Raw genomic sequence first — 12,849 nt, 5'->3', positions numbered from 1 at the left:
ATTGCACAACAAAATTTATGGTTACATTTCTGTTTTTACACATGTGAAAATTAAAAAATGGTTCTGAATTAAGATGTTTGCAAAAAAAAGTTAAATGTTCATTTTTTCTTTCCACATTTTTTCAGATCCTGTGAAGCACGTAAAGGGTTAATAAACTTCTTGAATGTGGTTTTGAGAACCTTGAGGGGTGTAGTTTTTAGAATAATGTCACACTTGGTTATTTTCTATCATATAGACCCCTCAAAATGTCTTTAAATGTGATGTGGTCCCTAAAAAAAATGGTGTTGTAAAAATGAGAAATTGATTGCTGGTCAACTTTTAACCCTTATAACTCCCTAACAAAAAAAAATTTTGTTTCCAAAATTGTGCTGATGTAAAGTAGAAATGTGGGAAATGTTATTTATTAACTATCTTTCGTGACATATCTCTCTGATTTAAGGGCATAAAAATACAAAGTTTGAAAATTACAAAATTTTAAAATTTTTCGCCATATTTCCGTTTTTTTCATAAATAATTGCAAGTAATATCGAAGAAATGTTACCACTATCATGAAGTACAATATGTCACGAAAAAATATTCTGAGAATCAGCGGGATCCGTTAAAGCGTTCCAGAGTTATAACCTCATAAAGTGACAGTGGTCAGAATTGCAAAAATTGGCTCAGTCATTAAGTACCAAATTGGCTCTGTCACTAAGGGGTTAAAGAAATCCACAACATTGCAATTACATCTCATTACTTTGAGTGAATACTATAAAGCTAAAAAAATCCCAAGAGGCCTTCGGTCTAATATCCGCCCCAACTTAATGACTAATGACTCACTCTTCTGTGCAAGATTTAGTATGATATTAAACAAGTATGGTGTGGACATTATCCTTTTAAATATTGAATACCTACAACAAGAATTAAATAAAGTTGATTTGGATATACCAGTGCTGGAATCTGAGATTAAGAGCCTTCTGAGAGAAGATGAATGGACTAGTTTCAGAGATTTGCTAAAAACTAAATTTGATAAGTTGCGTCTTGAGTTGGAAGAGGTGAAACGGAGGAAATGGAATCGCGATATGGAAGACTACAGGGAAGGGAATATTTATAATTGGCAGAGAGAGACCTCAAGAAACTGGAGGAAAAAGTTTTTTTTCCCAAAAAAAGACTTTTTGTTTGCACATATGACAATAATTCTTTGCAATTTAACCATGACTCTTTCAGGTTTGGATTCCCCAAAAGAAAAGCTGAAGAACACAGGAAAAGGGGAGGAAAGAAACACCAGAGACAACAAAAAAGAGAAAAAAGGGAAATACAAATCATCAGCGGAAAAACAAGTGGCAACGAGGAGCAAGGATCAGGTTTAATTGTGAATATTTCTAAAAAAAACTCTTACTGAATGTCAGGTATCGGCCCTGAATAAGGGTTTATCATTTGGACTTAGTACCCATGTGAACTGGTTCCAATTAAGCTTGATTTGCAGAACTTCTTCAGGTTGATTAAGTTAAGGGATTGGTTTTGTCATAATCCAGGTATAGAAAAGGTGTCTGTCAGTGAATTTAATTTAAAACAGGTATCCCTTAGGAAAAAGAGTAACTTTATTCCTTCAGTGAATTCTCCAGTTATAGAAGCGTTTATATCTGCTGTGAGCGATGATATTGAGAAGTTGAAAAATGAGTGTCCAAAAAGATTCGTGCATCCTAATATGACAGTGGGGGAAATGGAAGCCTTACGTGAGCTAGCACAAAATGAAGAAATAATTATAAAAAAGGCGGATAAGGGAGGTGCAGTGGTTGTCTTAGATAGAACTGAATATATTGAGGAAATTAAGGGACAATTGGAGGACCCGGGGGTGTACGAGAGATTGTCTCATGATCCTAAGTTTGATATAGCAAGACAATCTTAGAGAATGCTGTACATAAACAAATTATTGACCAGGATTTGTATGATTTTCTGATCATTAAATTTCCAGTGATACCGGTGATATACACGCTACCAAAGATCTACAAATCTCTCGTGCACCCCCCGGGTAGACCAATAGGGTCAGGATGCGGCTCTATTTTTTCAAATATTGGGATATTTTTGGATAAAATCCTTAACCCAATTGCTGGTTGCACGGAATCGTTTGTTAGAGACACCACTGATTTCTTAGAAAAAATAAGTGGGATTGAGGTGTTTGGCGAAGTGGTGTTGGCATCGTTCGATGTCACTTCGCTGTATACCTTGATTGACCACGCTCGGGGGCTCGCCGCAGTGAATAAAAAGTTACTTACTACCCATTATTCTAGCGAGGCTAGGGGTTTTGTAATACAGCTGTTGGAACTAGTGTTGACTAGAAACTATTTTTTATTTGGAGACACTTTTTATTTGCAATTACGCGGGACCGCCATGGGCGCGAACATGGCGCCCGCGTATGCAAATATAGTTATGAGTGTCATCAAGGAAGACTTCGTCTATGTGTCCCACTACTTCGGCCAGGTGTGTCTTCCTCGTATGGATGGGTACAGTAGATTCCTTACTTAAATTTCATGACTACCTGAATACAATTGATGAAACAATTAAATTTACCCTTGTACACTCATGTTCTAACATACAATTTTTGGATGTTAATGTTCAAATAGAGAATGGTAAATTTACTACTCAATTGTTTGCTAAAGCCACTGATAAAAATGATTTATTGCTTTTCAATAGTCAACATCCCAGAAAAACTAAAGAGTCAATCCCGTACAGTCAGCTTTTGCGGGTCAAAAGAATTGAAAGTAAAGAAGATTCTTTAAAAAAATCTATGGAAGGGACATGTAGGAAATTCTATGAAAGAGGTGTTAGGATTGGCGGAACGCACCAAGACAGATGGTATAGATGCGTTCGCAGTCCGGGGTCCACCGTGCAGGTGAAAACCTGCTGCTAGCAATTAGCAGACTATATGGTGGTACACTAAAGTATACACGCATGGGTTAACCTCACCCAGCGTGAAAGAAGCAATCCTGTTAAGGCACAGGACCGCGGTACCGCACCTAAAGCGCGAGCAAGTAGTCAGCGAACTCAACCCCAACAGGAATTGAAGTCCGATTAGACCCTTGCTGGCACAACACCGCAACTGGGTGTGTAAGGAAACTGAAGAGCAATATTAAGGCACAAGAGTGCATGCCGTGCCGCACTGACGAACGCCACTAACCACCCAGGCTTGGGTAAGGAAAGCACAGAGGAAGTGCACGGCGCCGTACTGGTGGTCACAGCAACTGGACGCTATAATGTGTGACTAGTGCTGTAGGATAAGTCGGGCGCTAGGTAGCAGCCATACACCTTCCGCGAACAGTCATTCAATAGGGTAGGGGTATCCAAGGACGACTTGCACTCACAACATACACACATTAGCAATTGTAAGACAATACTAGCGCATGGCCGTGCGGTCATGCGCAGTTTATATAGCTGCAGCACAGGAAGTGGCCACAGCACCTTTGCCCTTCCAAGACCTGCCCAGAGGACCAATGGAATGTGCTGCAGAGCCTGAGCACATGACCCTCGATCTCCAACGGGAGATCTTACCCTGGGCATGCTCAGTACGTGCAGACAAGGACTTAGTCCCAGAGAAGTCCGCTCGCTGCTGACCAGCACTGACTTTAATGGCAGAGACTGGAGAAGCAGCAGTAACTCTCAGAACAGAGTGAGAATGAGCAAGATGCTGGGACCGACGTCCTTGCTGAGCAGACTCCACTGCGGCTGGACAAGAATGGGAGACCGCAGCGGAGGTGGCTCGAGATTCCCCCTGTGCAGAAGCGGGAACTCGACCCCTAACATTACCCCCCCTCCTAGGGCCCCCCTCCTTGGGCCTCGCTACGTTCGAAGGCAGCAATGAGCTGCGGAGCCCGAATGTGCTCAACAGGCTCCCAGGACCTATCCTCAGGGCCGTAACCCTTCCAGTCCACCAAAAAAAAATTTTTGCCACGTACCACCTTGCACCCCAAGATAGCGTTCACCTCGAAATCGTCCGTAGACGAATCCGATGTCCCGGCAGATGACTCAGAAAACCGGGACATGTATACGGGCTTAAGGAGGGACACATGAAAGGTGTCGGTGATACCAAGGCGTGGAGGAAGAGCCAGACGGTAGACCACAGGATTAACCTGTTCGAGGACCTTGAAGGGACCCAAGTAGCGAGGAGCAAATTTAGTGGACTCAACTCGCAGCCTGATGTTACGGGCGGAGAGCCACACCAAGTCGCCAGGAGCAAAGGTCGGGGCGGGGCGCCGATGAGCATCGGCGGAGGACCTCATTCTCTCCTTAGAGGCCCGAATGGCATCCTGAGTGCGGTCCCAAATATCCCGTGCCTCCACAGCCCAGTCTGCCACCCTGGAGTCTGCGGAAGACACGGGCATAGGCACAGGTACCCGTGGATGCTGACCATAGTTGAGGAGGAATGGGGTTTGTCCAGTGGAGTCGGCTACGGCGTTGTTCAGCGCAAACTCTGCCCATGATAGCAAGGATGCCCAGTCATCCTGCCTGGCTGAAACAAAATGTCGCAGGTATGTGACCAAGGTCTGGTTGGCCCTCTCTACCAGCCCATTCATCTCGGGATGATAAGCGGAAGAGAGATTCAACTCAATACTGAGAAGACGACACAGCTCTCTCCAGAACCGAGACGCAAACTGGGGACCCCGGTCACTGACAATTTTGTCAGGCATACCATGTAGGCGGAAGATGTGCTTAATGAACAACGCAGCCAAGGCCCGTGCAGAAGGTAACCGTGGTAGCGGCACCAAATGCACCATTTTTGAGAAATGATCGGTGATGACCCAAATGATGGTACAGCCGCGAGACTTGGGCAAACCCACGACAAAGTCCATCCCGACCATCTCCCAGGGCCTATCTGCCACCGGCAAGGGATAGAGCAACCCAGCTGGCCTTTGACGCAGAGATTTATTTTTGGCGCAGGAGACACACGCCAGAATATAATCCCTGACATCCCGGACCATATGCGGCCACCAGTACGTCCTCGCCAGTAGCTCAGATGTCCTCTTTGTCCCAAAGTGTCCACCCACTCTGGACGAATGAGCCCAAGAGAGAACCTCCGGTCGCAAATTAATGGGCACAAAAGTCTTGCCCGGAGGCACAGACTCAAGCGAAACTGGCGCTACGGTTCTCAGGCTCTCAGAAGGAACAATAAGCCGAGGCTCCTCTTCCTCCTCTTCAGTTGACATAAGGGAGCGAGAGACAGCATCAGCACGAATATTCTTCTCCCCGGTGAGGAAATGAAGAGAAAAGTGGAACCGGGAAAAGAACAAGGACCATCTGGCTTGGCGAGAATTTAGCCGCTGGGCTGTTTGTAAGTAGACGAAATTTTTGTGGTCAGTGTAAACCTGGAAGGGAAACCGCGCACCTTCCAGAAGATGTCTCCACTCTGAAAAGGCCAACTTCATTGCTAGCAGCTCCCTATCCCCGATGGAGTAGTTTCTCTCCGCTGGCGAGAAGGTCTTAGAGAAGAAGAAGCATGGATGCTTCCGACCTTGAGCATCCTTCTGATAGAGGACTGCTCCAGCACCAACGGATGAGGCATCCACCTCCATTAGGAATGGTTTATCCACATCGGGACGATGTAAGATGGGAGCGCTAGCAAAATGGGACTTAATAGAAGTGAAGGCCTTGGAGACCTCTTCCGACCACAATTTAGGATTCGCTCCCTTCTTGGTGAGGGCTACCAAGGGAGCTACCAGAGTTGAGAAGTGGGGAATGAACTGGCGGTAATAGTTAATGAACCCCATAAAGCGCTGCACCGCTTTAAGAGAATGGGGCTCTTGCCAGTCCATCACAGCCTGTAGTTTGGCAGGATCCATAGCCAATCCCTGGGCGGAGATGATATAGCCCAGGAACGGCAAAGACTCCTGCTCAAACATACACTTCTCCAACTTAGCGTAAAGAGCGTTTGCCCGTAGGAGGTCGAAGACTCTGCCAACATCTCTCCGGTGGGAGTCAATATCTGGAGAAAAGATGAGAATATCAACCAGATAGACTACAACTGAGGTGGAAAGCATATCCCGGAAGATGTCGTTGACAAAGTCTTGAATAACGGCTGGGGCATTACAGAGCCCGAAGGGCATCACCAGATACTCATAGTGCCCATCTCTGGTGTTAAACGCCATTTTCCATTCGTCCCCCTCACGGATGCGAATCAGGTTGTAAGCACCCCGCAGATCTAATTTAGTAAACACTCTAGCTCCCCGAAGCCTATCGAAGAGCTCAGATATCAAGGGCAAAGGATACTTATTCTTAACGGTGATGGCGTTAAGACCCCTGTAGTCTATGCATGGACGTAGTTCCCCATTCTTCTTCTGCACGAAGAAGAACCCTGCCCCAGCAGGTGACACTGACTTCCTGATAAACCCTCTTGCCAGATTCTCTTGAATGTACTGAGACATGGCCTCTGTCTCCTGGAGAGATAATGGATAAACTCGACCCCGGGGAGGCTCCGCACCAGGCAAGAGATCGATAGGACAGTCATAGGGGCAATGGGGCGGAAGGGTCTCCGCCGCCTTTTTGGAGAACACGTCTGCGTAAGACCAATATTGCTTGGGGAGAGAGGATAGATCTGCGGGTACCTCAGTAGTAGCAACCTGAACGCACTCTCGGTGACACCTACCCCCACGTGATTCACCCCATCCCAGAATTCTGCCTGAGGACAACTCGATGTGAGGAGAGTGGTACCGTAGCCAAGGTATCCCCAACAGGACCTCATCAATACCCTCAGGAATGATGAGCAGAGAAATAATCTCCTGATGGGATGGCGACATGGACAGAGTAACAGGGATGGTCTGATGTGTTATCTGTGCGGGGAGTGTCGACCCATTCACCACTCATACCGTTACTGGTTGAGATAGCATAACCAGGGGTATTGCGTGACGTTGGGCGAAGGCAGAAGACATAAAATTGCCCTCCGCCCCAGAATCCACGCAGAGGTCTACCGAGTGGGAGGATGAGCCAAAGGTAATTGTCCCCTTAAAGGACAATTTGGAGGCAAACGTCGCAGTGTCTAGTGCACCTCCACCTACTACCACTAGACGCTGACATTTCCTCGACCGCTGATGACATCTGGTGGCAAGATGTCCTGACTGTTGGCATACATGGCAACCCTGGAGTGCACGAGCGGTCTGGGACTTAGATCCCGCTCGTGACACCACCTTAGGTTCCAGGAACTCAGGAGCCTGGATTGGAGATTCCAAAGGTTTGGCGAAGGTGGGAGCCAGCCGAAACCTCTGCCTACACTGGGCTCGCTCTAACCTCCGCTCGTGAAAACGGAGGTCAATGCGAGTAGATACTGTTATTAACTCTTCCAGTGTGGCGGGAATCTCCCTAGTGGCCAGAGCATCCTTAACGTGGTCAGCCAGCCCCCTCCAAAATATAGGGATAAGGGCTTTATCCGACCACTCCAGCTCAGATGCTAGAGTGCGGAAATGGATGGCAAAAAGGCTGACCAAGGACGAGCCCTGAGTCAGTGCCAACAGTTGGAGCGCCGTGTCATGGGTGACACGAGGTCCTAGAAAGACCTGTTTCAGAGTGCTCAGGAATAACGGAGCACTCTGCACCACATGATCGCCACGCTCCCACAGCGGCGTAGCCCACTGCAACGCCCTGTCCGACAATAAGGAAATTATAAAGCCCACCTTAGCCCGCTCTGTAGGGAAACGAGAGGCCAGAAGCTCGAGATGTATTGAGCACTGACTCACGAAACCCCTACAGGACTTACTGTCACCAGAAAATTTCTCTGGTAGCGGGAGGCGAGATAGCGTCGGTACAGGGGCGGCAGTGGACAAGGTAGCTGCAGCCACACTTGCAGCCTGAACAGCGACAGCAGTAACATCCACAGCTGAGGTTGAACGCTCAAGAGCCGCCAACCTTCCCTCCAGCTGCTGGATGTACCGCTGTAAACGCTGGTCGTCCGCCATTTTACTAGCCAGACCCTAGCGCTAGTATTCTGTTAGGACTGGCGGAACGCACCAAGACAGATGGTATAGATGCGTTCGCAGTCCGGGGTCCACCGTGCAGGTGAAAACCTGCTGCTAGCAATTAGCAGACTATATGGCGGTACACTAAAGTATACACGCGTGGGTTATCCTCACCCAGCGTGAAAGAAGCAATCCTGTTAAGGCACAGGACCGCGGTACCGCACCTAAAGTGCGAGCAAGTAGTCAGCGAACTCAACCCCAACAGGAATTGAAGTCCGATTAGACCCTTGCTGGCACAACACCGCAACTGGGTGTGTAAGGAAACTGAAGAGCAATATTAAGGCACAAGAGTGCATGCAGTGCCGCACTGACGAACGCCACTAACCACCCAGGCTTTGGTAAGGAAAGCACAGAGGAAGTGCACGGCGCCGTACTGGCGGTCACAGCAACTGGACGCTATAATGTGTGACTAGTGCTGTAGGATAAGTCGGGCGCTAGGTAGCAGCCATACACCTTCCGCGAACAGTCATTCAATAGGGTAGGGGTATCCAAGGACGACTTGCACTCACAACATACACACATTAGCGATTGTAAGACAATACTAGCGCATGGCCGTGCGGTCATGCGCAGTTTATATAGCTGCAGCACAGGAAGTGGCCACAGCACCTTTGCCCTTCCAAGACCTGCCAAGAGGACCAATGGAATGTGCTGCAGAGCCTGAGCACATGACCCTCGATCTCCAACGGGAGATCTTACCCTGGGCATGCTCAGTACGTGCAGACAAGGACTTAGTCCCAGAGAAGTCCGCTCGCTGCTGACCAGCACTGACTTTAATGGCAGAGACTGGAGAAGCAGCAGTAACTCTCAGAACAGAGTGAGAATGAGCAAGACGCTGGGACCGACGTCCTTGCTGAGCAGACTCCACTGCGGCTGGACAAAAATGGGAGACCGCAGCGGAGGTGGCTCGAGATTCCCCCTGTGCAGAAGCGGGAACTCGACCCCTAACAAGAGGTTATCCAAAAAAATTGTTGCAGATACAAAAGAATAAGGTTGATTTATTACCGAGAATAGAATTACTACAGAAAAAATCTAAATTGAAAGAATTTGATCGTATTCCTTTTGTAACATTGTATTGTGAGGAGAGTGGCAAAATTGCTGACATTATATGCAAACATTGGGGAATGCTATATAAATGTTCTCCTGAAGTGAAGGAGTTCTCTAAACCACCAATTTTCTCATATAAACGTAGTCGAACTATTGCGTCTACTCTGGTGAAGTCCGATATAGGGTCATTCAAAAAACAGGGTCAGGCCACACTTGCTGGCAACAGTAGGAAAGGTTGTTTTCCATGCTTGTCCTGTATTAACTGTAATTTGATGCTCAAGGGGTCTAACTTCTTTCATCACATTACGAATGAGGAATATAGGATACAGCATTATTTGACATGCGACTCAGAGTTTGTTGTATATTTACTTCAGTGTCCGTGTTCCTTATGGTATGTCGGTGAAACTACGTGCGATTTTAAGACTAGAATCAATCAACACCGACATACCATAAGGAAGAAACGTTTGGATTTACAAATGTCTAAGCATTTCACGGAGAAATGTCATACTGAAAAACAACTGCGTTTCCGTATTATTGATATGGTACCGGCTCAGAGAAGAGGAGGTGACCGTATACGGTTACTTAACAAGAAGGAGTTGGAGTGGATAAAAAAACTCAATACTTTAAAACCTTATGGTCTTAATGTGGATTTCAAACTTAATTCAATCATGTAAATGTATATTTTATATATTCTTTATGTTTTAAAAGTAACTTATGGAGTTTTTTTCGTCTTTTTTCAGGTGTCCTACCTTACATACTGAGATACTATATAGTGGTTACGACTTTGAACAGTGGACGATGGATCCATATTGATTACTCTATAATGTGAATTATTTCGCTTTCCTTCTTTCTTGATCTCTGCATCTCTCTTGATATTTTGATTATATTGGATATATAATTATAGAGAATAAAAGCTTGAATTGACAAACATAAGAAGCTCCCCTGCTTTGGTCGTTTGGTTTCTCAAGGGATGTTGAAGGTGTAGCCAAAGATTGGGTCATGTGTGTTATACTCTGGGGGTTTGTAGAAAAGCGGCGGGAATCCGCCTCCAAAGGTCTCCGTTTCCTTACTCAGGGTCAGGATGCCCCACTTTAGTAAGGGGGGCTTCCTGGATCTTGGTGACATATTACAGACTTATGTCTGGGCCCCTTTAAATACGGCGGCACATCGAGTATGTTCCCTGATAGAGAAGACTATTTTTATACATATGACCACGTATGGAGCAGTTTAATTTTTTATGCTTTTTACATTTCCGTATAGTAATTCCTGAGTAGTGCAGAGTTCGGGATAATTAGGATCGTTACTGTGATTTTTACATTGCCATTGCAATAGTTTATGTGGTTCCGTCCTCCGTTTGGGCAAAGCCGCCCTTAGCTAACATGGCGCCATGGTCCTCTGACGGCTCTGCGCAGCTGCGGGGCAGAGCAGTGTGGGTCCCTGACTATGATGTCACGGACAAGTGCAGTAGGCACTTGGGAACGCCATGATCATGGCTGCCATTACTGAGCTGTGTATGTAAGTGTGCTTGGATTGCAATATCGTTAGTAAGGACACCTGATTTTCTTTTAATAATAATTGGCTATTAAGCTATTTTTAAATCATTTTCACGCAATATGGTATTCATAATACCCGTCAATAGTTGTGGTTTGATGGGCTGAGTAAATTGCACAATTGCACTGTTACACTGATGGTGCACAATAACACTGTTTAATATTATTGACTTTATTATATTTAATGATTTTCTAATGAGACATGTATGTGTTTGTTATAAAATGTGGTCTCACTCTTGTATTCATTGCTTGACAAAGGATAACACATCCGAAACGTTGCCACGCCATTCAGGCATTAAAGTCAGTCCGCTTTTTTTCAACTATTTTGTGCTGCTTTTCCTTTTTTTTGAGTTTATATATATATATATAGAGAGAGAGAGAGAGAGAGAGAGAGAGAGAGAGAGAGAGAAAAATTAGAACAGCATCATATTACCGAACTTGTAGTGCAAAGCTCTCCAGACCAATATTCCAGTGGTTCCAATAATATAAGAAAAAAAGAAAAGCAGCACACAAAAATAATAGAAAAAATGGGCTTTTAATGCCTGAACGGCGTGGCAACGTTTCGGATTTCCAATCCTTTTTCAAGCCTTGAAAAAGGATTGGAAATCCGAAACGTTGCCACGCCGTTCAGGCATTAAAAGCCCATTTTTTCTATTATTTTTGTGTGCTGCTTTTCTTTTTTTCTTATATATATATATATATATATATATATATATATATATATATATATATGTATATATATAGATATAGATATATATATATATATATACAGTATATATATCTTTTTATATATACAGTGGGGAAATAAGTATTTGATCCCTTGCTGATTTTGTAAGTTTGCCCACTGACAAAGACATGAACAGTCTATAATTTTAAGAGTAGGTTAATTGTAACATTGAAAGATAGAACATTAAAAATAAAATCCAGAAAGTCACATTGTATAAATTATATAAATTTATTTGCATTTTGCAGTGAGAAATAAGTATTTGATCCCTCTGTCAAACAAGACTTAATACTTGGTGGCAAAACCCTTATAGGCAAGCACAGCAGTCAGACGCTTTTGATAGTTGATTATGAGGTTTGCACACATGTGAGGAGGAATTTTGGTCCACTCCTCTTTGCAAATCTCTCTAAATCATTAAGATTTTGAGGCTGTCGTTTGGCAACTCAGAGCTTCAAATCCCTCCATAAGTTTTCTATGGGATTAAGGTCTGGAGACTGGCTAGGCCACTCCATGACCTTAATGTGCTTCTTTTTGAGCCACACCTTTGTTGCCTTGGCTGTATGTTTGGGTCATTGTCTTGCTGGAAGACCCAGCCACGACCCATTTTTAGTGTCCAGGTAGAAGTTGTCACTCAGGATTTTATGGTACATGGCTCCATACATTCTCCCATTGATTCAGTGAAGTAGTCTTGTGCCCTTAGGAAAGAAACCCCCCCCAAAGCATAATGTTTCTACCTCCATGCTTGACAGTGGGGACAGTGATCTTTGGGCTAAAGGTAGCATTTCTGTTCCTCCAAACATGGTGAGTTGAGTTAATGCCAAACACCTCAATTTTTGTCACATCTGACCACAGCACCTTCTCCCAATCACTCACAGAATCATCAAAGTGTTCATTAGCAAACTTCAGACGGGCATGCACATATGCCTTCTTGAGCAGGGGGACCTTGCGCGCACTGCAGGATTTTAAACCTTCACGACATATTGTGTTACCAATGGTTTTCTTGGTGAATGTGGTCCCAGCTGCCTTGAGATCATTGACTAGTTCCCCCCATGTAGTTTTAGGCTGATCTCTCACCTTCCTCATGATCAAGGATCCCCGCGAGGTGAGATTTTGCATGGTGCCCCAGATCGATGTCGATTGACAGTTATTTTGTATTTCTTCCATTTTCTTACTATTGCAACAACAGTTGTCTCCTTCTCACCCAGCATCTTACTTATGGTTTTGTAGCCAATTCCAGTTTTGTGCAGGTCTATGATCTTGTCACTGACATCCCTAGAAAGTTCTTTGGTCTTGCCCATGTTGTAGAGGTTAGACTCTGACTGATTAATTGAGTCTGTGGACAGGAGTCTTTTATAATGGTGACTATGTAAGAGAGCTGTCTTTAATCCAGGTGACAAGATGATTAGGAGTGTATAACTGGACTGTAGGACCAAAAACTATTAATTGTTGGTAGGGGATTAAATACTTATTTCTCATTGCAAAATGCAAATAAATGTATATAATTTATACAATGTGATTTTCTAGATATTTTTTTTATAATTTATCAATGTTA

Source organism: Ranitomeya imitator, chromosome 3, assembly GCF_032444005.1.
Source record: "Ranitomeya imitator isolate aRanImi1 chromosome 3, aRanImi1.pri, whole genome shotgun sequence".
NCBI lineage: Eukaryota > Metazoa > Chordata > Amphibia > Anura > Dendrobatidae > Ranitomeya > Ranitomeya imitator.
Note: the sequence above shows the minus strand (reverse complement) of the source record.